Below are 26,526 nucleotides of genomic sequence, written 5' to 3'. Positions count from 1 at the left end.
TAAGCTACTCCGTAGACCTTGATCTTTTATTTTAAGAGCAAAATTTAAGTAGTAATAATCTGAGTGCCCTGAGGAACTAAAGCTGAATTGAGGAACAAAGAGTCTTTAAGACAGCAGGGGAAAAAGCACTGAGATATTTTAAAATGGAACATTACAAACACTGAAAACAAGCAGACTAAAGAAACGGGACACCAAGACACACAGGGGGGCAAGTGGAAGGAGGGAGAGTCAGCTGCATTTAACTGCATAGAAAGTTTCCTTTATATAAAACATTTCCACTCCTAGGCATAAATCATAGCTTTCCTCTGCAACTGGCCCCAATAAAAAAACAACAGCAGCAACAACACGAAGAATGTTTCAGCTTTGGGGATCAAGGGAGAAATTCAGGCTCTACCTTCTATAATATGGTCACACATATCCCCCTACCAACTGCTTTCTCTCCCCCTGCTATAACCGCCCATGTCTTTGTCTGGAGAGCTGACAGGTTTAAATAGAGCATATAAAACTGGCTGTTTTCAAGACCCCATTTCTGCCGGTATCAGCACATAACAGACTTCTTTACACTCAGAGTCACTTTTTCAAATTTCAGTTTTGATTACTTCAGGGCTGGGTTTCACACTATGCTGTTATTTATTTTAATGAACTCTGCCTACTCTATCATTTGGTTCAAACTAGGAGATCTTTGGAGCTGTTATGCTACACACAAATTCAGGATGATACAGCAAAGTAACCTAAATGGAATGAGGCCAAACAACATGTAATCATGTCTAACAAGGAGGGAGGGTAGAGAGTGCAGAGGGGGATGGGTGGGGAGAAGTAGAGATGCAGTAAACACTGCGCACAGAAAACCAATGCTTCTTACTATACGTGAGGCCTGACAAACAAATGGGAGGACAGCTCTGGCTGAGAGGGGAAAGCAAGACCTGGAAATCAGGTGGATGGACAGTGAAAGCCGTTTTCTGAACTGCCAGCGGATTTTTTTGTAGCGTCCCTTTTTCATAAGGGGGGAAACGTAGTCCTAGAGAAATAACTTTGCAGTAAATTGCTCCTCATTTGTTTTGGTTTTTTTTTTTTTTTTTTTGCATTGCTGTTCATAACTAGCAAAAAGCAGAAAAGGGGGAAAAAATACGGAGTTACACCAAGAAGAGAGACTCAGGACAGTTACCTACTTCCTAATGTGCTTGTTACCTGAAGACTAAGCCTTCTCAATTCTTGGCTTTAACTAGAGTCTTCCTTACCTCTCTTCCCATGTAACTCAAATTCATTTCTGCTGGAGTGAGTAGGCAGTGCTTTTCTGATCTGCCTCTTGGGCAGAGCTAGAAATGGGATAAACTTCTGAGGCAGAGATAACACTAAATGGGTCCGCATGTTTGCAGAACAAATACATGAGTTCAAGGTAAGCCAATATACTCACCAGAATGTTTCACTACTTTTGCTTCAGTAGGTTGAATGACAGAAAGGTGTCTGTAATGGAATAATTTGTCCCAAGGGAAAATGATAATGGAATAGAATAGCATGCAGTATCTGTTTAACTTAGGAACATGCCAAAAAAAAAAAAAAAGGAAAAAAAAGGGCATGAGAGAATGAAGCCTAGGGAAGAGCAGAAGTCCTAGAGGCTTTTATCGCTTCCTCATATACCAGCCACACTCATGGAAGCACTTAACATCATTCTCCAAATTCTTGGACATGAACCGATAACTAAGCATACCAGAACTCCCCCTACTGAGGAGCTACCACAACCACAAGTAAATATTTGGGGAATTTCTTTGGCAAAAGACTTCTCTGTTGGAAAGTGCTGATTTGTTGAAACGAAAGCTTTCTGTGGAAAAACATCAGCTTCAATTAAATATTATCTGGGACGAGGTTCTTGTGCTCACAGTGCAATTGCTTGGCAAGACCAGGCAGATACAGCATTCCTTCTGGGGTTCTTCTGCGCTGTCCATATACTGCAGGGTCAGACAGACGAGCAGACAGACATACAAACACAAACCAGAAAGGGCAAGCTCTTTAGTGTGGAAGGCCAGATTTAGACAAGGGGTTTGAACCTGGCCTTTCCCACTGGGCTACTACCATATGATAAGGGGGCTGGTTCCTGTCTTAGTATCTTTCTTCAAAAGATAGGCTTAGGCCCTTTGGTTTTCTTTTTCAAGAAGAGAACAAACAGAAAGACAAAAACATTAAACTTTCCATGAAACAGCACTCTGTTCCCACTCTCTAGTTTTAACATAAATGATATCACTGCACTCACACTAGGGACTTGATAATTATTTTGGCTGGAGAAAACTAAACAAACAGGAACAAAACCTTTTAACTGTGTGATAGTGCTACATTTAGAAAGATTAAGCATAAGACTTAAAATTTAAGAAATCCGGCCTTGCTCTCTACCCTTCAGCCTGATGAAGTTTAAAAGCCCTAAAAATCTGTCTAAAAATGCCAGATCCTCTGTTTAAATTATGTGGCTGCAGCAAGATTTTGTTTGAAAGAACCTAACTGCAGGAAGTTGGGTTTTTTTAGCCCAGATGGAAAACAGAAAGGCCCTTTCTAGTTCTTGAATCTCATTCTATGCTATCACGAGTAACTGCATTGTTTAACTCCCTTCCCAAACACCTCAGGCCTCATATATACCAAGGACTTTTAAAACAGCTCAGCTGCTTGGCAAATTCTTAGTTAGCTCAACCTGGGTGTGCATTTGTCCACGCTGATGGCTGCATCAGGGCTGTTGCTGCACATGCTCAGGGTTGAGGAGCTTGGTGCGCTGCTCTGTGGTGTCTCTGCTAAAGGCAGGTGATGCGCGTTTCTCTGTAGTTGTCCTGAGTCCGAAGAGAACCATGCCTCCTCGTGATTCTGTGTTTCCAAGGCAGCATCAGCAACTAGCTGCAAGTCACTATCAAACTTGGACAAAAACAAATGAAAGAATTACCTTCTGGAAATATTTCTATTCCTAGCAACAAAATATGCCATTTAAAAATGTTTTGGGTTGGTTTTTTTTGGAAGCTACAAGCCATGAAAACAGGATGAAGACAAAGTCTTGCAGATACTGCTTGCTGGAAGACAGTTGAACATAAATTAATTGAGGTTCCAAGCAACAATGAAAAACAGTCCACAAACAAGGAGTGAGCCCACAGCCACCTTGACACAAGTCTGCAGTTAGGATTAAAAGCTGAACCACAGCTGTTTCAAAAACCATGGCTTTATCACATCTTAAGTCCCTTTCTTGGTGCAAAATAAGCTTAATTTGTGGATCAGTATTATGCGACTGACATTTTTATGTCCCTCATTTGCTATACGCAATCACTGTTGTGGCTTGCACTTTAGGGTTTGCTGATCCATAAGCCACTGCAGAGGGAACTGCCCAGGGAGAAAGCAACAATGACCCATGCATTAGCCGTATACAGAGGGTTGAGAAGAGTTAAAGCATGCTGCTGTGCCATCAAACCTTCCCAAGAGATTATCAAAAGTAAGGTTAGCAGAGACACTTTGGTTCCCTGGCTGTGTTTGCCCATCAGGTTTTTGAGCTGTAAAACTCGAGGGCTAGAAAAGGCCAAGAAAATTCAAGAGCCACTTGGTGAGAGGGAGGGGCTCTTTGCCAAAGCATGGGTCAATGGAAATCTGCTGTGACCAAACCAGTAAGTAATGCAAAGATTGCCCCCATGTCACACCTTCTATTAGGATATTGACTTCTAGCACCCACATAACTGCATCTGACTGACAAGGCAGCCATGATTCAGTTCGCAATCTGTACAGACCCGCCTTTAGTATTATCGTGGACATAAGATACATCTAGATAAGGAATAACAAATCTATCACCCCAAATACCATAAAAACATTATGTCCCTAAAATGTAGATGTTGAATATCTGATTGATGCAAATCACTGATTTATGACATTTTTTTTTCCTTTTGCTTCATAAGATTTTTTTCCTGAAAATATGTCCCACTTGCTTAGATAATCCGGTCTAAATACTTACAAGCTTTGTAGGAAGTTATGGCTTGGCTATAGCTTTTTGACTAATGGTAGGAGAAAGATACGTAACATAATCCTGTAAGGCTCTATTCAGTCACACTTCTGTGTGACTTTTTCTTCTCTGTATTTAGAAACATTGACATATATTTACAGCCTTTTAAGTCTGTTTCTTTCCAACTTTCAGTCTAAACATTCCCTTGAAAACACAGAAATATCCATGACAAATTAGAAGATATGCATCAAACAGCTGATCACAGAACGCTTCATCTAATAGGCAAGAAGAATATCACACCATTGCTCAACACAGAGGTGTACAAAATTCACTTTTGAAGTTCGTACATGAAAAGAAATACAGTAAGGGCAAATGCTAGTAGGGACTCTTGTGGTCCTCAGCATACTGCAGGAATGGTAAACTGTAACATCATACAATAACATTAGGATACCAGAATTTAAAGTCCTTCTGCAAAGAGCAGAAATTAACTGTTGTTTTGCTCTGTTCCCTTATTTTCAACTAGATATTTTCCCATCCCTTAATTTTCTAGAATAGAATGAGAAACACTCTTCCAGCCAATATGAATGTGATACTTTCAAAATATTATGCTCATTTAAATTAGAATGAAAAATTCAACTTCATTTTTTTCATTGGAACTATTAATTTTGTCTTATCTTTTTTCAATTTAAACTTCCATTTATGTGTTTCAAACAGTACAGTTTATGAAAGAAATTGTTCAAAACAGATGTTTCAACAATGTCAAAATCTTTCGTGTAAAAATGATTTTAAAAGACAAAATGTGATAGGATAATCTCAGGACAAGCCCTCTCCTGAAAAAAACATTTGATTTTAATGAATAATCATTTAATAACACAGATAATTCAATAAGAAATTCAATAAAAATTCATCCTTCTCATCGTCATCGTCATTGTCATCCACGTCGTCGTCGTCGTCATTGTTGTCTGCATCATCATCGTCGTTGTTGCCATCGTCGTCGGCCACGTCGTCGTCGTCATCGTTGTCACCTGTGTCATCGTCAATGGCGGCGGTGGCCACGTCATCGTCATCAGTGGTGGCGGCGTAGTCATCATCGTCGGCGTTGTCGACATTGGCATCGTTGGCATCCGTGTTGTCATCATTGTCGTCGGTGGCTGTGTCGTCAGCCGCGTTGTCGTTGTCATCATCGTCGTCGTCCATGTTGTCGTAGTCATCATCGTTGTCATCTGTGTCGTCGTCATCCTCATTGTTGTCATCGTTGTCGTCCGCATGGTCGTCGTCGTCATTTGCATGGTCGTCATCGTGGTCTGCATCGTCATCATTGGATGTCCCATCCTGCCCTACTGGGAGCAACTGGGTGCTTACTGGGAGCAATGGGGGGGCTAACTGTTGCCTGCTAGGAGCTACTGGGGGCTTGCTGCTACCTACTGGGAGCAATGGGGGAGCTAGCTGTTGGGTGCCTACTGGGAGTGACTGGGTGCCTACTGGGAGCAATGGGAGGTTAGCTACTGCCTGTTGGGAGCTACTGGGAGCATGCTGGTGCCTACTGGGAGTGACTGGGAGTGATTGGGAGCTTGCTGCTGCCTACTGGGAGCAACGAGGGGGCTAACTGTTGCCTGCTAGGAGCTACTGGGGGAGCAACTGGGAGCTCCTGGGAGCTTGCTGGTGCCTACTGGGAGGGACTGGGTGCTGACTGGGAGCTACTGGGCCCTCCCGCCTGCAGCTGGTGCTGACAGGGTAAGGAATGGCTGGGGGCGGAGAGAGTGGTGGTGTCCGGGGGGTCCCTTCCCTTGTCCCCCACAGATGGGGCTGTGCCTGGGGGTGGGGGAGGCCTGGATTAGGCCCCCCCAGTGCTGTCCTGGAAGGGGAGGAGGGTGTTGGCTTTGTCCTGGGGTTGTGGGTGGGTCCTGGGTGTTCCCCCCCGCAGTGCTGTGTCTTTATTCCAGGCTGGAAGGTTGGTGTTGGGGGCTCTGCTGGAGGACACAGCGATGGAGCGGGGTGAGACAGTGGTGGGGGGGGTATGGCTACCTGCCCCCCCGGGCTGTACTGGGGGGCTCTGCCCTTCCTGGGGAGGGTTGCTGGGAGGGAGGGAATTACGTTCTCTCATCTCTTTCTCCCCCCAACCCAGGCCCCGGAGCAGCCGCCGGGATGGAGCTGAGCCCTGGAGCACAGGGAGAGGTGGGTCGGGACCTCCAGAGCCCCTTTTGGGGTGGGGGGTGGCCTTTTCCCCCCACCCTCCCCTCCCGGGTCGGGGGGCTGGGTGCTGCTCCCTGGGTCCCCCCTGGACCCCCCCCAACCCTGGCTAGGTGAAGCCCCCTGCTTTGAACCCAGGGCTGTGGGGAATACCCTTGGTGTGAGCCCCTGTGGAGTAATTACTAAAATGATCAAAAATACAGCATTGTTCACACATCAAGGAAAGGTATAAAATCAAAAAGCTTCTAGGGTAGTACACAGTCACAGCTGGGATGCGAAGAATCTGTGATTCCCTGTACAATATTGCTTGCAAAGCAACATGGGGGGCAAAGTGGAATGGAGAGTCCATGGTCTCTCCCTGTGAAAATCCAGCAGATATGGGAACGGGATGGTCCTATGGAACTGGTAAGTTGCGTACTTACTACCCTGAGCCAACAGTCTGTCGAATTTTGATGAAATGCTGCCCTTTGTGCAAACTTTGCTCATTATGATGTTGTTATAATACCAAAACACACCTCGATCCCGAAGGCTACCCACCTCCCAGGTGCAACCGCTCCTCCTGGAGTCTGTGCGCTGAATTTTTTGTAAACTCTACCTTTAAATGTGAGGCGAGAGAATTTTACACCAGTCATAATAAAGGTATTTATGACTAGAGTCACTCAAACTCCACCTTGAAGGTTAAAAATACTATAAAAATAGCCCAAGAAAGGGGGGATATGAGGGAAGACACCATCGTGAACAAGTCAAGGAGGACTCCGTTACAGACTGCCTTTGACTTCCGGGACCAGACGATGGGCTGAGCCTTTCTTCCCCCCGCATAGGGATGCCTTTGGGTAAGACTTGGACTATACCGTGTGCTTCCTCGGGAAACTTAGAAATCTCTCTAGAGAGTCTTTTCCCTATATTTGTAGCCAGGCTGTATTGTTTATAACTTTGTTGCGTGTTTTGTGTAATTAACAAGACTTTTATTTGCCCCTGCTTTGCAGACAGTGTATTTATCACCGGCAACCATAAGAACCTATATACCTGTTGCTTAAACAAATTGCACTGTTTAAGTAGCTGGTTGTTTCGGTTTTTCGTGGAACACGGCCAAAGTGAGTGGCTGTGCTAGTTCATGAGCACGACTAGACTGAAGGTGCAGTCCACTATTAGCGTATCCAGATCGTAACAGTTGAATGTATTAAACGCGACTGGGCTGATCGTGGTGAATTGGGCATCCCTCAGAATTTAAACCCAGCCGCACCTAGCCTCCCACCTGGGTGAGGAGTGTTAGAAAACAAGGGGGTTTATTTTCTGCCAAAACCATTTTGCCCCTTAACGCAACAGCCCCCTGTGGCTGGGGTGGGGGGGTCCCCAGGGTTTTCCCCCCCTGCCGTGCTGGGTGCAGGGTGACTCCAAGCACCCAGTGAGAGGGGGGGAACGACACACTTTTTATTTTCCAGGTGTTTGTGCCGGAGCAGCAGTGGCAGCGGGTGCACCATTGTCCCTGCAGGTGCGTGGGCTGCAGGCCGGGGTACCCCCCGGGGTGGGGGGGGTCAGGGGAAGGAGATGGTGGCCAGTGAGGCGAGCTCAAGTGGGGGCTTGGTGGTGGGGCTGGCGCTGTGGTGGCCGTCCTGGAATTTGATGTGCAGTTCTGCAATGGGGGATGTTGGGGATCCACTGGATGATGAAGGGGGTGGGCGCCTTCTGTGTCGGGGAGGTGTTTCCTGCTAGGGGGTGGGGGTAGACAACAACAACACAGGGAGGATTAATTATTCCCTGGGGAATGTTATTTTCCAGTAAGGTGTGCCTGGGGAAAGGGGCCTTGTGGTGCCACTATTCCCTCTCCAGCCAGCTCTGGGGCGGGGGGCTGGGTTTCAAGGTGTGGGTGTTTTCCAGCTCCGCAGGTGCGGGGAGGAGGAGGAGGGAGACCCGGGCCCTGGCCCCTGGATGATTTTGTCCCAGGCAGGGCCCCGTTTCCCTGGCACTGAGGAAGTCTGAGGCATTTTCTCTGTGGGACGGCTGCCCCCCTGGGAAGTCGTTGGCCCGGTGTGGAAGCCCTGAGGCCTTTGCTTGCTCCCGCAGGGTTTGTGTCTGAGTCTTGCTGGTGTCTTTGATACTGGTGTGGGGCGCCATGCTGGTTTTTTTTTCTTGTTAATGAAGTGAATGATGGAGAGTTAGCCTGTGGAAAATGTTTCTATTTGGAGTGTTTGGGTGTGGTGGTGGTTGTTGTCCTTGGCTGGGTGTGGGGAGGGTCCCCGGCTTGTGGGTGCCTCCAGGCCCACCTTGCCCCCCCAGATGCCTCCCAGTCTGCCCAGTGTGTGGCTATGTTGCCCCCCTTGCCATGGTGGGTGGGCGGGCCTGGGTGCCCTGGTGATTTGGGGGGAGTTCCTGTCCTTGTGGAGTGTTGAACTGTTGTTTTGTTTTCCAGGTGACTGGAGGAGCAGCTAGGGGTGACTGGTGTGGTGAGTGTTTGGGGTTGTTTTGGCCTTTTTCCCTTGAATGGGGGCTGGAGAAAGCTGGACAAAGCATTTGAGATTTTTTTTTTTTTGGGTGGGAGGGTGGACACCAACATCGAGCTGTGGCTCTGTGTGTGTGGAGGTGGGAGGGACCCTTGGGTGGGACGCTCCCCTGAGTGGGGGTGTAAGGGGGGGGGCGCCCTTTGGGCTTCAGGCCCCCCCGGGTGGGGGTCTGGGGGAGCCCCTTTAGGTTTCAGGGCTCCCCTGGGTGGGGGTGTAAGCGGAGGCCCTTTAGGCTTCAGGGTCCCCCTGGGTGGGGGTCTGGGGGTCCCCCTTATGAGTAAGGCCCCTGTGTGTGGGTAGGAAGAAGGAGGGGAGTGGGGACCCCCTTAGCACTGGGGGGGTCCCTTGTGCCTGGGGACTGTTTCTTTGGGGGGGGGGAGCTTCTTGCTGTGCCCCCCTCCCCATCCCAGTTAGGGAGGAAGAATGCAGCACTTAGAAGAATTCCTGGGGGGCATCCTGCCCGCCCCCCTTCCCCATCCCAGGCAGGGAGGAAGAATGCAGCTCCACCTCCACCTTGAGGCACCTGAAGAGCTCGTAGGAACTGTCCCGGTTTCGCACCAAGGTGCAGGTGATCTCCAGCAGCAGGTGAGGATTAACAGAGAATAAATTGAATCTTAACTGATGCTGGCCTGGGGAGAGCTGCTTTGGCTTGTGCTGCTGGTCAGCTTGGGTGGGCGTGGGGGCGGCTGGTGCTGGTGGTCCTGAGGCCTCACTGCTGCAGAGACGGTGACTCGTGCTCCTGCAGCACTGACAGGATGGATTTAACTGTACTGAGAGCCCCGAGCGGGTGCTTAAGTCTGGTTTTACATCCCACGCTCATGTAGGAAAGAGAAGGTAAAGCGGCGAGGACAGTCGCCTGCACTGGGGGCTGCGACCTTCCCCTTGGGGGAAGCATTTCAATCAGAGCTGGGGGAAGACAACGACGGGGAATAAAGTCTCTCAGCTTTAAGCCTGGCTGGGTTTATTCCTGCAGCCCCAGCTTGTGCTGTTTTTGTGCTCTGCCAAATGCTGAGAGGGGATGCCCAGATTCAGGCATGAGCCTGGGGGCAGGCAGGAGCGCTGTCAGTGGGGGCTGTGCATCCCACTTAGCTCCTCTCCCCTGCCCCGGGGCTTGCTCATGCAGCTGTGCTCTTTTCCCCTCTCAGCTGCAGTGAGGGGAAAAGCTGCTGGAAACCAGCAGGAGGGAGGGATCTCTTTCTGGGCACTGCGGCTGCTGGTATTTTCCTCCTGAACCTGTGGGTGAAGGGGTTCCTCACATGTGAAGTGTGTTGATGCCTCACCCACAGTGGAGTTGGGCAGCCTCTTCTTTGCGCTTCCGCCGGAGATCCGCTGCTGCAGTGCATGGAAGAAAACCCGAGGGATGTGGAACACCAGCGGCAACAGCTTGCCTGGCAGGGCAGGAAGGAGAAGACATGGGTTGAGGGAGAGGCAGGGTGCTGGAGCTGTGTTGTTCAAGCACACCTCCATCCCGCTCAAGTGGTGAGCGTCTCCACTGCTCCAGCCTCCAGCAGCTGGCTGGAGGAGCACACTTTATCGCCTTTACAGTAAAATAAAGACATTTATGTCTATTGGAGATATTCCAAACCTGCCTGGATGCATTCCTGTGCAACCTGCCCTGGGTCACCCTGCTCTGGCAGGGGGTTTGGACTAGATGATCTCCAGAGGTCCCTTCCAACCCCTGCCAGTCTGGGATTCTGTGAGTGCACCCCTTCAGGCTTACGGTCACTCATTGCTGACGCTGCGTGGTGGCAATGTAATGGTCTTTAAGAACCACAGAATCATTTAGGTTGGAAGAGACTGTTAAGATCATTGACTCCGCGCATGAACTGAGCACACCAGAACGCAGCTCGTAGCCGACACTGCCAGGAGCTTGCTGGAGGCCAGCGCGCTTGCCTGCTCCCCGCATGAACACCTTCCAGCGTGGAGAGCAGGGTGGGTCTCTTTGTCTTAGGCGACAAACTTACAGTGCTCTTAAGTTGTTTGGAAAGAGCTGCTTCCCTTCTGGCATTGTTTTGGGTCCCTCTCTTCAGGGGAGCACCTGCACAGCTCTCCCAGCAGCCCAGAGACTTACGAAGTCCATTCCCAGTAAGGATTTTTACAGACCTAGCTCAAGCTGCCGGCTCAGAAGCGGAGTGGTGCAGGTGACAGGTATCACAGCCACAGGGGCCGTACATGCACAGGGAATGCTCAGTCCCTGCCTTCAGGGCACACAGCGGGCCAGGAAGGAGGACAGAGTGCTCCCCACAGCCCACAAAGTGTCCCCCCAGCACTTCTGAGTCAGGCAGCTCACCTGACTTTGTCTCACCTGTCTGCCTGGCCCCAGGGAGCTTGAATTCAAGCATCAATCACCTCTCAGGGAATTTCACCCTTCCCCGGGATAAACGCCAGCACCGGGCTGCTGCTGAGCACTGAGTCCACATTCAGGAAATAAATCACAGCAGATAGGAACTTCCCAGGGCAAAACATTTGCTCCAAACTGGGCAAAAACACTTCCCTCCCTGCTAACAGTTATTTAATGTTGCCAAGAGCTTAACGACTGAGATGATGGCGGACAGAGGGGAGCAGAGTGGTGCAGAGAGGCTCTCCCCAGCTGGTCCCCACAGCCTTACCCTCAAACTGGTCATGTGTGGTTTGACAGATGTGTTGGGTGATGCTGCCAGCCAGTCCTGGAAGGAGAAGGTCACCTGCCACTCGTCCGGCAGCTGGTTACAGCCTGCAAGAGAAAGGGCAGGAAAATCAGAATTAGAATCAGAATCCGCACCCAAGTGTAGCGCCAAGCCAGACGGGCAGGAGAAATAACTCAGGAATAACAATAGCCAGCCACTTGCCTCCCTGTTACCCCTCTCTCCCATAATCCTGACCGCCATCTAGAAACTTAGCATAACCCAAACCCAAGGCCTTCAAGCCTTAAACAAGAGTTAAAGTCTCTCAGTTTCTGCTAAGGCCCACAAGATAATAACCTGCATCTTCAGAATCCAAGCCAGCCGCTTTAATTAAGCCTTTCCTAACCCAATGAGTGTGGATGCCCTTGAATTCTGGGGAAGAGCCACATGCCTAAACCAGCAGGCTTCTGTCTGCCGGACCCTGGTACACTCTTGGCATGCGCTGATGAGCTTGCAGCTCAACAGGAATTGCTGCTGCGGCCAGCTCTGGTCCAGTATTCCCCATTCTACCTGCCTGAGTTCCCCCAGCATCACCAGCCACAGCTGCCTGTGTTAAACCGAGCTCTGAAAGGCAGCAGGACATCAAACGCAACCCTGTCCGTCAGCTCGATGGATGAGATGCCACTGCCTTGGGCATCTCGCTCCCAGGGCCAGGAAACACAGCACTGCTTTAATCTGCTTCCGAAACCCCCTCTGCTCTTAGCGCCACCGTACCATTACACCTGGGAGCTGCCTCCACAGCCCCCATTGCTGACAGCGGGACCCAACACCTCCTCACGCCCTGCCCAGAGCACCGAAACCCCCCAGGGCACAGGTGGGCATCTGCGAGAACAACACTACCTTGGGGAAAGAGAAGAGATCTGTACCCCTTTCTAGGCCAAAACTAAAGCTGAGAGGAACAAAACCACTAAACCAAAGCTTCTCCCAGGCCCAGACCACAACGAGCAGGGAGAGCAGCTTTCTCTGAAGGGCTCCGAGTCGCTTTTCAGGTTTGCATGGCATTGGGCTGATCCTTCCCTCTCCGAACATCACGCAGGAGCACACATAAACACACAGCCATCTGCTCAGAGACAAGGCATGATGCTGGTGCCCACAACCACCTCCCCAGGGTGACCCCAGCTCCCATCTCCTCCACTGCTGGCACGCTCCCCACACCGGACTGTGCTTCTGAGCAAGGATTTGCCACTAGAAACCACAGCAGCTCTGGCCACAAGAAGTTCCCCCCGGCAGCTCTGGTCATTAAGAGATGCTGCAAACACCAGCAGTGGCAAAAAACTAATGGAACTCACAACTGTGTCTGACCCCATTCACCTCCTCATTTTACCCAGGAAAGCACGTCATGGCAACAGGAGATACTTACTAACACCTGCCCACTCACAACAGCACCGGCCCTACCAAAAGCCAACTTTTTTAAGCTTGCCGTGCCAAAAATCCACCAAAGAGCCACCCTGGGAGGACACTGGCATTGTCCTTCTCTAACAACGACCATGTCTATGGCCAACCAGAGCCACGCCGACACCCCGAGCCATGCCAGACACACAGCTACCAGTAACACCAAGCTGCCCGAGCCCGATTTTCACCTCTTAGAGCCAGCGATGGATGGCGAGGCCTCGGCTGTCCCCTCCGCAGGGGTCACAGCAGCACAAACCGAAGGGCTGTGAGCATCCACCCGGTCCCCAAGCATCCCGAGGCACGTGGCCAAGGCTTACCTTGTCTCTTCAGTGAGGAGGTGATGGCCGGTTTCTTCAGGCTGCTTCTCCTGGCATTGCCACGAGCCGGGTCTTGCGCCAGGAGGGGGCTTGGCTGCCTGTGCCCCTGAGGAATTGGTTCAAAGAGCATCAGTGCACAAGTCCCGGGGGTCCGTGGGCACCCCATGCAGGATGGGATGGAGAAATCCCCTCTCTCCTCAGAGCGGGCTGTCACCACAGCTCTTAACATCACTAACAATCATTAAAAGACCCACTGGACTCAGGGCAGGAGTGTGCCCAACACCCAGAGCCGCTCCGAAAGCTCCCACCGGCACTGGACACGAGTCCAGCAGGTCATGGCAGGGCTGCCCCTCCTGCTGGACAATGGCTTTCAGCTTCAGCCAGCGTCTGCCCCCCACATTTCTGTGGGACCCTCGTGGGATCCCTCCCACCCCCTAAGAGCACCCCAGGATCTCCTGGGACCCCTCATGTGCCCCCCAGGGCTCCCTGGAGACTTCTGGGACCCCTCCAGGACCCCCTGAAGCCCTCTGGTTCGCTCTGACACCTGCTCTAGGATCCCCTAGAGCCCCCCAGAGCCCTCTGGGACCCACTGGAGCCTGCCCCCGGTATTCCCCACATCCCCCTGGGGCCCTTCTGCGACCTCCCCCCAACCCCATGAGATCCCCTCAGAGTCCTCCAGGACCCCCTGGGACCCTTTGTCTTCCCCCAGGACTCTCTGGGACCCTCATGGGACCCCCCACATTCCCCCAGGACTCCTTGTAGCCCCCTGGGACCCTCACACACCCTCTCCAGCACCCCACGGATTTCCTCCAGGATGCCCCAGAAACCTCTGGGACCACCTAGAGTGCCTCCCGCTACCCCCACATCCTGTTGGGAACCCCCACATCTCCTGAGAGCGCCCCCGGTGCTTTCCAGGATCCCCTGGAGCCACCTGGGACCCTCCTACACGCCCCCCCCCCACCCTGCCCGGAGCCCTCCAGGACCCCATGGACCCCTCATATTCCCCCAGGACTCTCTGGAGCCTTCTGGGACCTGCTACGTTCCCCCTGGGACCCTCACGCACCCCCTGCACAACACTCCAGAGTCCCCTGGGTCCCCCCAGGACCCTCTGAGACCCCCTGGATCCCCCCTGGTCCCCCCCACATCCCACTGGGACCCCCATGACACCTGCTTCCCCCTCCCAGGGGACACCAGCTCCTGCCAAATGCTCTGGGAGCACCGGAGCCCGACAGAGCATCTCAGCAAAGGAGAGATGAACGAGTGAGAGAGGAACCGAGCAGGGACCCCCTGGATGCAGAGAGGAGAATAAAAGAGCTGTGGAGCAGAGAACGATGGGGGCTCTGATGGGATGAGAGAGGGGAAGGGAGATGAAGTGCCACAAGGTGCCTCAGAGATGGAGGAATGTGTTTTCTCTAAAGCGTTAAAAAGAGGCAACTGAATGTAACAAGTTTTTTTTTTTCCTCCCTAATATTTAGATGGTGTGCTCTGAAGTACTTTATTTCTGTCTGGCTTTCAGTGGTGCGTTTCCCCAGCAGCCCAGTAGCATCTCTCTTGGGCAGTGCCACTGGCCAGATGTCCCTCCTCCTTGCGTAGCACACAAAAAACCTTGTAGACCAATTATAACTATGTATTTTGGAGAGGGATAGTGTCATGGTATCAATTCGCAGCTGTGCAAGTGAAATTAGTGCCAGAGGAAAGTCACATACTTCTATAGTGTAAGTATTTTTATTTGTTGTATATGAACCTAACACTCACCTTTTCACCAAAAGGGAAGGGACAAGGCATTTCCCAACACCAGTGAGAAGAACGCTAAGAACGTGTTCAAAACGGTAGCAACTAGACTTAATCCTGACTTTAAGAGTTGAGCTGGCGCTGGCTTTTGCAGGCTGTGCTGTGTTTGGAGCTGAGCTGTTTCCCCAGAATCCTCCTGTAGCTCAGCTACTGTCCCGTCCCTCAGTCTGACGGAATTCCTCTACTCCCTTCCGGGCTATTTTTTAAGATGCTGAGCTATAACTGGGGATTTTTGTTTTCCAGTGCCTCATCGTAGGCATCTCGTGCTGCTCGAGAGATGCCCCAGCCCAGGTTTGCAGCCAGTGGCAGAGCCTCCCTGAGGGGAAGGGGCCAGCCCTGGGTCTGGCTGTTTTGGGCATTTTTTTGGAGTGAATAGAAGGATGTCTGTGTGTTTCAGGGTTGCAAGGATGTAATTTGGGGTACCTCGATGTCATTGGGGCAGCAATGATGCGGCGGAGGAGCAGGTGAGTGGGGGACGTGGGGTTACGTGAGCATCTCCCAAAAGAGGTGGTTCACAGCCCCAAAACGTCTGAAAATCTTGGGATGCATTAAAAAAAATGTGAAAACCTGTAACTATGGATGTGAGGCACTGAAATAGAGAACAATCATCTCATCATTCTGGATGAAGGGATTGAATGCACCCTCAGTAAGTTCGCAGATGACACTAAACTGGGCGGGCGTGTTGATCTGCTTGAGGGTAGGTTGGCTCTGCAGAGGGATCTGGACAGGCTGGACCGATGGGCTGTGACCAGTGGTATGAGGTTCAACAAGGCCAAGTGCCGGGTCCTGCACTTGGGTCACAACAACCCCATGCAGCGCTACAGGATTGGGGCAGAATGGCTTGAAAGCAGCTCGACAGAAAAGGACTTGGGAGTGTTGGTTGACAGCCGGCTGAATATGAGCCAGCAGTGTGCCCAGGTGGCCAAGAAGGCCAACAGCATCCTAGCCTGTATCAGGAATAGCGTGGTGAGCCGGACTAGGGAAGTGATCGTCCCCCTGTACTCGGCACTGGTGAGGCCCCACCTCGAGTACTGCGTTCAGTTTTGGGCCCCTCGCTACAAGAGGGACATTGAGGTGTTGGAGCGTGTCCAGAGAAGGGCTACAAAGCTGGTGAGGGGCCTGGAGGACAAACCTTATGAGGAACGACTGAGGGAGCTGGGGTTGTTTAGCCTGGAAAAGAGGAGGCTGAGGGGAGACCTTATCACCCTCTACAACTACCTGAAAGGAGGTTGTAGAGAGATGGGGGCTGACCTCTTCTCCCTGGTGACAAGTGATAGGACGAGGGGAAATGGGTTCAAGTTATGTCAGGGGAGGTTTAGATTAGATATTAGGAGACATTTTTTCACTAAAAGGGTTATTAAACATTGGAATAGGCTGCCCAGGGAGGTGGTGGATTCACCATCTCTGGAGGTGTTTAAAAAAAGGGTAGATGGGGCACTGAGGGACATGGTTTAGAAGTGGCTCTTGTCAGGGTAGGCTAAAGGTTGGACTCGATGATCTTAAAGGTCCCTTCCAACCTCAGCAATTCTATGATTCTATGATTTATATATGAGAAATATATATACTAAGAAATAATATTATGTATGTAAAATAAGTTCAAAATAAAAACCTCTATGTCTAAGGATTCTATGATTCTGTGCTTCCGTGTTATATAAAAGATCCTAGAATATAAAAAATATTTTAAACAATGTATTTCTAAAAAGATATTAGTGTCAAAATAGATGTGTAAGCAGACAGTCTAAACAGACATTCTGTATCATAAATGTTAAAGTCTAAGCAGATTTTCTACATGAGTGCAAACAGGTGATATAAATTCCCTAAATAGATACTGTGTAAATAACTAAGGGGGTGCTGCCGCCCGGCGGCTGAAGGCTGGTCCTGCAGGTGTGCGCTGCTCCGTGCGCTGTGGCCCCGCCCCCGGACCGCCTTGGACCCGCCCCCGGCGGCGCTGTGCGTTGGTTCCGCAGCTCGTGCGCATGCGCGGCTTGGCGGGGGCCGTTCCGGCGCCGGTCTCGAGAGCGCGGCGGCCGGAGAGCGAACCAGGACCGCCGGGACTCCGTTGAGCTCCGCGCCACCTGGAGCGCGATCGGTGCCGCCCGCCCGGCGTCGAGAGCGGCCGTCGGCGCTCCAGTGTCGGCTCTTACGCGTTACCGCGCCCCCGTCTGTGCCCGGCAGTTTTCCTGTTGTCCATTTCCATAGCCCCTCAGTCCGCCGACGCGCCTCTCTATGGCACTTTAGTCCTCCGAGGTGCCGCTCAGTCAGCCGACGCGCCTCTCTATGGCACTTTAGTCCTCCAGGGCGCCGCTCAGTCAGCCGACGCGCCTCTCTATGGCACTTTAGTCCTCCAGGACGCCCCTCAGTCAGCCGACGCGCCTCTCTATGGCACTTTAGTCCTCCAGGGCGCCGCTCAGTCAGCCGACGCGCCTCTCTATGGCACTTTAGTCCTCCAGGACGCCGCTCAGTCAGCCGACGCGCCTCTCTATGGCACTTTAGTCCTCCAGGACGCCGCTCAGTCAGCCGACGCGCCTCTCTATGGCACTTTAGTCCTCCGAGACGCCGCTCAGTCAGCCGACGCGCCTCTCTATGGCACTTTAGTCCTCCAGGACGCCGCTCAGTCAGCCGACGCGCCTCTCTATGGCACTTTAGTCCTCCAGGACGCCGCTCAGTCAGCCGACGCGCCTCTCTATGGCACTTTAGTCCTCCAGGACGCCGCTCAGTCAGCCGACGCGCCTCTCTATGGCACTTTAGTCCTCCAGGACGCCGCTCAGTCAGCCGACGCGCCTCTCTATGGCACTTTAGTCCTCCGAGGTGCCGCTCAGTCAGCCGACGCGCCTCTCTATGGCACTTTAGTCCTCCGAGGTGCCGCTCAGTCAGCCGACGCGCCTCTCTATGGCACTTTAGTCCTCCGAGGTGCCGCTCAGTCAGCCGACGCGCCTCTCTATGGCACTTTAGTCCTCCAGGACGCCGCTCAGTCAGCCGACGCGCCTCTCTATGGCACTTTAGTCCTCCGAGGTGCCGCTCAGTCAGCCGACGCGCCTCTCTATGGCACTTTAGTCCTCCAGGACGCCGCTCAGTCAGCCGACGCGCCTCTCTATGGCACTTTAGTCCTCCAGGACGCCGCTCAGTCAGCCGACGCGCCTCTCTATGGCACTTAATCCTCCAGGACGCCGCTCAGTCAGCCGACGCGCCTCTCTATGGCACTTTAGTCCTCCAGGACGCCCCTCAGTCAGCCGACGCGCCTCTCTATGGCACTTTAGTCCTCCGAGACGCCGCTCAGTCAGCCGACGCGCCTCTCTATGGCACTTTAGTCCTCCAGGACGCCGCTCAGTCAGCCGACGCGCCTCTCTATGGCACTTTAGTCCTCCAGGACGCCGCTCAGTCAGCCGACGCGCCTCTCTATGGCACTTTAGTCCTCCGAGGTGCCGCTCAGTCAGCCGACGCGCCTCTCTATGGCACTTTAGTCCTCCGAGGTGCCGCTCAGTCAGCCGACGCGCCTCTCTATGGCACTTTAGTCCTCCGAGGTGCCGCTCAGTCAGCCGACGCGCCTCTCTATGGCACTTTAGTCCTCCGAGGTGCCGCTCAGTCAGCCGACGCGCCTCTCTATGGCACTTTAGTCCTCCGAGGTGCCGCTCAGTCAGCCGACGCGCCTCTCTATGGCACTTTAGTCCTCCAGGACGCCGCTCAGTCAGCCGACGCGCCTCTCTATGGCACTTTAGTCCTCCGAGGTGCCGCTCAGTCAGCCGACGCGCCTCTCTATGGCACTTTAGTCCTCCAGGACGCCCCTCAGTCAGCCGACGCGCCTCTCTATGGCACTTTAGTCCTCCAGGACGCCGCTCAGTCAGCCGACGCGCCTCTCTATGGCACTTTAGTCCTCCGAGGTGCCGCTCAGTCAGCCGACGCGCCTCTCTATGGCACTTTAGTCCTCCGAGGTGCCGCTCAGTCAGCCGACGCGCCTCTCTATGGCACTTTAGTCCTCCGAGGTGCCGCTCAGTCAGCCGAATCGCCTCTCTATGGCACTTTAGTCCCCCAGGACGCCGCTCAGTCGGCTGACGCTCGTCTCCACGGCACTTTAGTCCTCCAGGAGCCCAGAAGTGCCCGCTCAGTCCTCCCACGCTCGTCTCTATAGCACTTTAGTCCTCCAGGAACCCTCTCAGTCCTCCCACGCGCCTCTCTATGGCACTTTAATCCTCCAGGACGCCCCTCAGTCAGCCGACATGCCTCTCCATGGCACTTTAGTTCTCCACTACGCCCCTCAGTCCACTGACGCGCCTCTCTATGGCACTTTAAGTCCTCCAGGACGTCCCGCAGTCCGCCGACACGTGTCTCCATGGCGATTTAGTCCTCTAGGATCCAGGAAGTGCTCATCAGCCTTCTGGAAATCACCTGCTTCCAGCACTCTTCTAAAACCATAAAACATGATTACCAATTAACCACAAAAATATCTGAAGATCGCAAAAATAAAGTGACGCCTGCAGAACTCTCTTCTCTACAGCAACAAGTAGACAGAACTCAAACAAAAGCGGTAAGAGAATCACCAGAGGCAAGTGCCCAATAGAAATAAAAATGACTGTTGCTTTGCCTGCTGGGAACTTAAGGCATAAGAAAAGGAGCTCCTACCCCTGTGGCCACCTCTTTGTCTTCGAGGGGGGGGGGGGGGCGGGGGTTTGTCCCCGCCCCTTTCTCCAGGGGATTGTGGGAAGGGCGGTGGGCGGGGCCCAATGGCAGTGGGCGGGGCCCGGGGTATATGAGCCACAGGCTCAGCTCAGGAGCTTGTTCTGCTGCTGGGCTCCTCTGGGGTTGGTGCTCTGCTGGTCCTTCACTTGGCTGCAGCTTTGGGGCAGGCATGTTTTGGTATTTAGGGAGGCAGAGGTAAGAAGGCTGAGCTAAGACCTTCAGGACCAGTACACATCCTGCCACCTGTATAGTAGAAAGTTGACTGGTATGCAGCTTTTTTGTTTCCTTTTTTTCAGGTCAGTAACTTTGTGATGAGTGTTTAGGGGATGCCCAGATGGTTTAATAGTGTGCTTTCCTGTATTCTAGGAGGGCTGCATTTTCCTAGAATTCCTAACTTTATTGAAGATGGGCCAGAGATTTTTTCCACCGGTTTTGCAGTATGCTGTGTGAGTTGCTGATCTTGTTTCTCTTAATTGGGTTGATGATGAGATTATATTGTAGGGGTTAAGGTGAGCATTTTGTATGCATCTGCATATTGTACTTTAGCACTTCTCAAGAAAGCAGCAGGGATGTAAGGCATAGTGTCATTCAGGGTATGGCATGGCTCATCACCTTTCCCCATTGCCCAAAGAGTGACGTGGTGTCCCTAGAGTTTTTGCAGCTTGCAGCAGGCCCCTCGTAGATTGTGTCAGGGCATTACTTATTTTGTGGGTCTATAGCAGAGCCCAGAGTCCGTGGGAAGACAGAAGATAGGAGGTGCCTGCTGAACACAGGGCATGGCTCAGAAGAGCAGCTCCTGAGGAGTGGCTGACACAGGGGTTTCAGGGTCACAAATATAGAATGGGAGCTGTCAAGAAGAAGTGGGGGTCCTTCCCTGACAGTTGAGGAGAAGAGGTTTCTAAAAGTTTTGGTGCTGGGGCTTGGCTAAGAAATGGAGGCAGGTTCAGCAGTCTTTATCATATGGGTTTTGCATTTGGATTTGGGTGTCAAGAGGGTCTGGTCTGTTCTAGTCCCTTCCATTTGAGGTGAGCTGGATAGTATTGAGGAGGAGCATGGGACTGGTGATTTCACAGAAATGCAATGGTAATTTTGTGTTTGTTGGTATCTTAGGTGTCATAAGTAATTGCTGCTGCAGCCTCTGACTCTAGAATCGGTGTGAAACAGGTGAGCAGATTGCCATGGCACCTCTGAGGATGAGGGTGCTGTAGAAGAGCTTGGCCTCTACTATCAGGGTGGTCACTGCTGGAGCCATGGTTTCTTTTTGTTTTACAGTTGAAGAGGAACCTGGTGACTGCAGGAACACATCAGTTAGCTGTTTGTTGTGGGTTCTTTGTCAAGGATGAATTCCGACCCCTGGCTGTCTGAAAGCTAAGTAGAGGCACAGGCGCTGGAGGGGGGCCAAGGTTGACAGTTTCAGGGAGGAGTTTTCAAGTCAGGGTAGAGCAGAAGGCTATCCAGAAGGAGTGTCCTCTGAGTAGGTAAAGGGAGTGGATTACTCTTCAGCACAAAGCTAGCGTGTGCTGGGCAGGGCAGTTCTGGCCTGTGTCTGTTGTTGTGTAGTTTGTGTGCTCTGTCTTCTGTGTCTTGGACTTTCCTTAGGTTTTGAAATCCTCGTTTCTCTTTGCACTCAAGGGGCACAGCATGTGCCTTGGGCAGCCCCTGTAGAGTCTCGAATGCCTGTGCTAATTGGCAGAGTGCCCAATGGGCACTTCTTGCATAACAATTTTAAAGTGCAGATCGGACTTGCCTCTTGGAAGTTTCTAGATGGTCCTCTTTTGCAGCATCGTTCGTGGCTGCATGAGCAGCTCTGTTCTCTGAGCTATAGCAGCTCTAGCCATCTGCTTTTATGAACTGGGATTTCTTCCCTGCATCCTTACATTCTCAGGTCTTGAAGCCAGGCTTCCTGCACATATGTCATCTCCATTTTGACAGGAACTTCTTGGAATGGGCTGTTACATTTGACTCTTTTATGATTTTTATGACTTTGCCACAGAGCCTCCTCACGTCCGTGCTGTGGCCATTGGTCTTCTTGCCCAACAGCATCTCTTGTCTGAAAGTCATTCTTCTTGTGGAGAGTTTTCTCTCATCTTGGAGTCACGTTGTTGTCTATAGTGCTGTGTGGTGTTGGGCTGCACGTGGGTGTGTTTGGCGTGGAGCTGCCCTGCCTGGGGGTGTAGAGTCAGGGGTAGGTGGAACAGCAATAAGAGTCTATGGGTAATAAGTTGATCTGCCAAGACTGTTTAGCCAAAGGTTGTACAGTCATCTGGGATCAAGCAGCCATTGGCAGGGACAGTCATTTCCATAGTGTGTTATGGGGATGATTGGAGCCTCCTGGGAGCCTCCTGCTTCACTACTGTTTGGCAGTAGTGAAGCAGATTGAAGGTGTTAAGGCTTGTATGTGTGGGGATTAATGTTGGGTCCAATTTTTTTTTAATGGCAGGTTGTAGTTGGAGCCTAGATGATATTCCTAAATGGAAACAAGACCCCTGGAATTGTTCAGCTACTGATCAGCATCTGGGTGACTTGTTTACTAATTTTTTCAGATGCAGAGGGACAAGATGTGCACCAAAGAGTCATGGAGAAGGCAAGCGGGACCCTGTAAGAAGGTGGGTCAGTTCACGGTGCTGGAGGGAAGATGTGACTGGTGGCTATATCATTATATTATGGCTTGGTGGTGGGGTGTGGGTTGTTTTTTTTTTTTCATTTTGAAGGTATGAAGTGATGAGTAAAGCAGGATATTGGCACCGGATGTGACTCTCAGGCAAGGTGGTCAATGAATAGTGGGCTGAAGCAGCAATTCTTCTCAGATGTTATATTGTGGGTGAAGTTTTTAGTGTCCTTTGTGTCTGTTTTACAGGTAGTTTGTAAGCCTCAAAGCAGCAGCCCAAAACCATGGAGGGCAGGTGAGCGAGAGGCCAGGGTAAAGGAGTAGGAGACAGGAATGGCTGTAGGCAGGCTGTGGTGTCGGGCAGTATGTCAGCATATGTCTTTTGGTTGGCTTTTTTTTTTCAGGTGCAGGATGCAGGCTCAGAGGGACTAAGCCACATGCTGATGAGCGTGCTGAGAAGGTGAGGCGGTTGTGGGCCACATTGGTGTCTTAATAGTGAAGTATTATACGGCAACCTGGTTAATTATTTATCTTCTGGTTTTGCAGGTGCCCTGTGAGCCATCTTTGGAAGTGGGTGAGCATTAGAGGTGAGCCGAGGCAGCAGTGAGGAGGAGCTTGTGGCTGGTGATTTCTCACATGTGCAACAGTAACTTTGTTTCTTGGTATCTCAAGCAATGATGGCCACAGCATTTGACTCTGGAAGGAGCAGCTGAGTGGAATCCCATTGTGCTTTTGAGGAAGGGGAAATTGTGGAAGAGGTTGGCGGTGGCCTCTCTGAAACTTCTTGCTGTCACTGTTTGGTTTTCTTTAATTGTAGATGATGATGATGATGAACCTGGTGACTACAGGAATGTCCCAGATAGTCGATGTGCTGGTTTTTTTTTTTTTTCTGTCGACATCAGATTTAAGACCTCCAGCCCTCTGAAAGCTAAGTTGAGTGGCCAGGGCTGGGGAGGGGCTGGAAAGGGAGAAGTTTGTGATTTGCAGGGAGGCCTCTTAAAGTTAGAGAAGGGCAGAGGGCTGTCCTGGAGCCATCCCCTTTGAGCAGGTAAAGGGAGCGGGTTAGTCTTCAGCACAATGCTAGCATGAGCCGGGCAGGGTGGTTCCAGCCTGCATCTGTTGTGTTGTTTGTGTGGTCTGTCTTCTGTGTCCTAAACCTTCCTTGGGTCTCCATGCTCTCTTTACACTTGAGGAGCACAGCCTGTACTTCAGACACCATCCCAAGAGTCTTGAATGCCAGAACTCATTGGCACTGCCCCAGTCAGGCCCCACTTTTCTTGCATTATAAGCTTAAACAGTGGATCGGCCTTGCATCTCGGAAGTTTCTGGGTGGTCCTCAACTGCAGCATTGTTCCTGGCTGCATGAGCAGCTCTGTTCTCTAGCCATCCATTTTCAGTGACTGGGACTTCTTCCCTGCATCCTTAAGTTCTTAGGTCTTGAAGCCAGGCTTCCTGCACATACATCTCAGTTTGAGTCACTTCTTGTCCTGGACCATTACATTGTACTCATTTCTTGGGGTTTCCCTAGAGCCTTCTCGTGTCACCATTGTGGTCTTGCAGGTCTTCTTGCCCAACAGTCGCTTATGTTGGTGTCATCCTTCTTGCTGAGAGTTTTCCCTCATTTGTGAGGTGCATTGTTTGTAGTGTTCTGTGTAATGTCGGTCTGTGCTTGTGTGTGTTTGGCTCGGAGCTGCTCTGCCCGGTCACGTAAACTCTGGGGTAGGTGGAACATCAATAGGAGTCTATGGTTAGTTTGATCTACCTAGACTGTTGAGGCAAAGGTGGTACAGTCAACTCCCATCAAGTAGCCATCAGCAGGTGTGGGCAGCTCTTTAATTAATGGGGTTGTTTTGGGATGAGCAGAGCTATGTGGGAGGGGCTGTTCGGCAGTAGTGAAGCAAACTGCATCTCGAAGATGTTAAGGCTGCTTTGTGTGGGGTGTAGTGTTTGTATGTTGTGTGTGTGTTTTTTTTTTTTTAATGTCAGGCTGTAATTGTACTCCAGATGGTATTTCTAAGGCAAAACGAGACCTTTCTGAGGGTGTGCGCATGTCATATGGGGTTCCTCCTAAAAGAGGCAGTTCACAGCCCAAAAAATGCCTGAAAATTCATGTGGGGAATGTGTGTTTAAAAAAACAATAAAACCTGTATATATGGGTATGAGGCATTGAAATAAAGAACAATTTCTCATTTTTATACATATTGAAAAATATGAGTGTGTGTATATAAAAAGGAGTTCAAAATAAAAACCTGTATCTACTATATTATATAAAGGATGTTATTGTATTAAAAGATCTGTCCCATGGCCAATTTTTGCCTTCATGGTTCTCTCTGTCTCGCTCCCTGTTGCTTCCTCCTGTCTGATCCGTAGCCCATAGCTGTTTTCTTTCCCCTGTGGCTCCCCTTCCCTGTTTTTTCACCGCCCCCCCTTCTCTGCCCTGTAGTAGATTGCTGTTGCATTGGGTTTAAGTGACAAGGTTTTGTTGGCTGAGTTGTGGGGGGCAGGGGTGGGTTCTGTGAGAAGACACCAGAAGCTCCCCCCATGTTGGGCACAGCCAGCTCAGAGAGGGACCTGCTGCTGGTCAAAGCTGAGCCCATCAGCAACACTGGCCAGGAGTGGAGCAGAGAGTCCCTGCAACACGTGGCGGCCCCGCTGTTGGAGCGGAAAAAGAGTGCGAGGAGGAAGGAGCAGCAGAGACAATCCTGACTCCCTGACACCTCCATTGTCTGGGGGTACGATGTAGAGAAGTCGTGAGTGAAGATGATACCAGAAAAAGAGAGGGGTGGTGGGAAGGTGTTTTTTTTAAATTTGTTCTTATTTCTTATTTGATTGACAATAAGTGAATTTCCCCAAGTTGAGTCTGTTGGTTTTGTGACTATGAGCGATCTCTTGGTCCTTGTCTCAACCTACAAGCTTTTTCATTTTAACTTCTCCCCTTGTCTCGTTGAGGAAGGGCAATGATAGAGAGGCTGGGTGGGTACCCAGGGGCCAGCCAAGGTCAATCCACCACAGATTACTTCTATTAAGCTTTGTGTCCTTGTCTTTTAATACTTGACTATGTTTCTTTTACCCAATCTCTTTTGAAACTTTATTTCTCTCTTTCCATCCCTTTCACTTAAATTCTTGCTTAGGTTTGTTGAACCCAGTTTGCTTCTAAAATTTTCTTGCTACTTTTCCCTCTCTGTCTCCCCAAATTAATTTTAATTTCTTTCCCATGTTCTTGTACCCTGTCGCTTTTCATAATTCTCTTCCTCTATCTCTTTCTATGCACTTCTGCATGCCTATCTCTTAAGTCTTTGGTAGGATTCTCATATCCTATGCCTTTCAAAATTTTGTGTCTATATCTCCTCCTAGCCATCTCCCTGCCTATAATTCCCAATTCTCCCCTCTATTTTCAGCACACTGTAACTTTTTTCATTTTTTTTCTGCATCTGCCTGTCATTTTTTTGCTTATGTTTCTTGTACCCTGTCGCTTCTCAAAATTTTCTTTCAATGTGTACTTCTGCCAGGGTGCCTGTTTCTATTTTGTATTTCTTGATCATATTTCTTTTCCCCTGCTCCTGTGTGTTGTCTCTTCTTATCCCGCTGGTTACTTCCACCTCTCTCCCCTGGTCCCTGTCTGTCTCATTTATTTCTCTATCTCTCGTGGTTTTTTTGCTTTTTTCTTCCCTTTTGTCCCTCTGTCCTGCCGCCTTTGGGCATTGAGCCTTGTAGCCAACTCACTGCCGGGATTTCTTGGGCACATTAAGGAATAAACACTTCCTGCCTCCTCTGCGCCCCTGGAGGCACTTGCTGCCCCCAGGGTGCAGAGCTCATTGCTGGGGACAGGCTCAGGGGAGGGGGTGATGTGCTGTGGGGCTTTGGCAATGGCCCCTCTTCCCAGTGGGCTCCAGCTGGGGCTGAGGCAGCCCAGGTGAGACCCATGAGGGGAGGATGGGCTGGGCTGGGCCAGGCTCAGGTTCAGCCAGTGAGGCTGAGGTCACAGCTGGCTCTGCTGTGCCGAGGGGCCTGCCTGGCCACGGCTGCCTGCTGGAGCTGGCTGAAGAGTGACACAAAGGGGGTTCCACAGGCATGTGCCTCCAGCAAGGCACAGACGGTTCCCACGGCAAGGAAGGATCTCTCCCAGCCATCCCCCACGGAGCGCACCACCAGCACAGAGTGCCAGGAGCTCGCTGCCTGTCGTCTGCATGTGTGAGCCACCGTGCCTCTGGGATGCCTCATGGGAGAAGAGCATCGAGGCACCCACCACCCACTCCTAGGCAGGCAAGGGTCAGGCTGCCAGCACCACCGAGGAGCAAGGGGCAGAGAGAGAAGCCTCTGGGCCATAAAGTCTCCCACCTGCGCCAGGAGCTGTGGTGAGTCACACGCCCTCTCATGTGTGTCCAGGCCCTTCCCTGCCATGCTTCTTGTGATCTCTGCCCGTGTCCTTGCCTGT

At 51.2% G+C, this 26,526-nt stretch overlaps 2 long non-coding RNA genes across 3 annotated transcripts; both read left to right on the top strand.

Annotated features, from left to right (window-relative positions):
- The first annotated feature begins 19,623 nt into the window (after window positions 1-19,623).
- On the top strand, window positions 19,624-20,799 carry LOC141746685 (uncharacterized). Its single transcript, XR_012588451.1, has 3 exons — window positions 19,624-19,929; window positions 20,594-20,647; window positions 20,756-20,799. It is a non-coding gene; the product is annotated as an uncharacterized LOC141746685 (long non-coding RNA).
- An 18-nt stretch (window positions 20,800-20,817) lies between these two features.
- LOC141746684 (uncharacterized) lies at window positions 20,818-24,435 on the top strand. Of its 2 annotated transcripts, XR_012588449.1 has the most exons (5): window positions 20,818-22,089; window positions 22,341-22,386; window positions 22,496-22,551; window positions 22,638-22,678; window positions 22,764-24,435. It is a non-coding gene; the product is annotated as an uncharacterized LOC141746684 (long non-coding RNA). The 2 variants fall into 2 exon arrangements; XR_012588450.1 differs by lacking the exon at window positions 22,341-22,386.
- The last annotated feature ends 2,091 nt before the right edge of the window (window positions 24,436-26,526 follow it).

This window comes from Larus michahellis, chromosome 7 (genome assembly GCF_964199755.1).
Source record: "Larus michahellis chromosome 7, bLarMic1.1, whole genome shotgun sequence".
NCBI lineage: Eukaryota > Metazoa > Chordata > Aves > Charadriiformes > Laridae > Larus > Larus michahellis.
The sequence above is the reverse complement of the archived record's forward strand: the minus strand, read 5'-3'. Positions and strand labels throughout refer to the sequence as shown.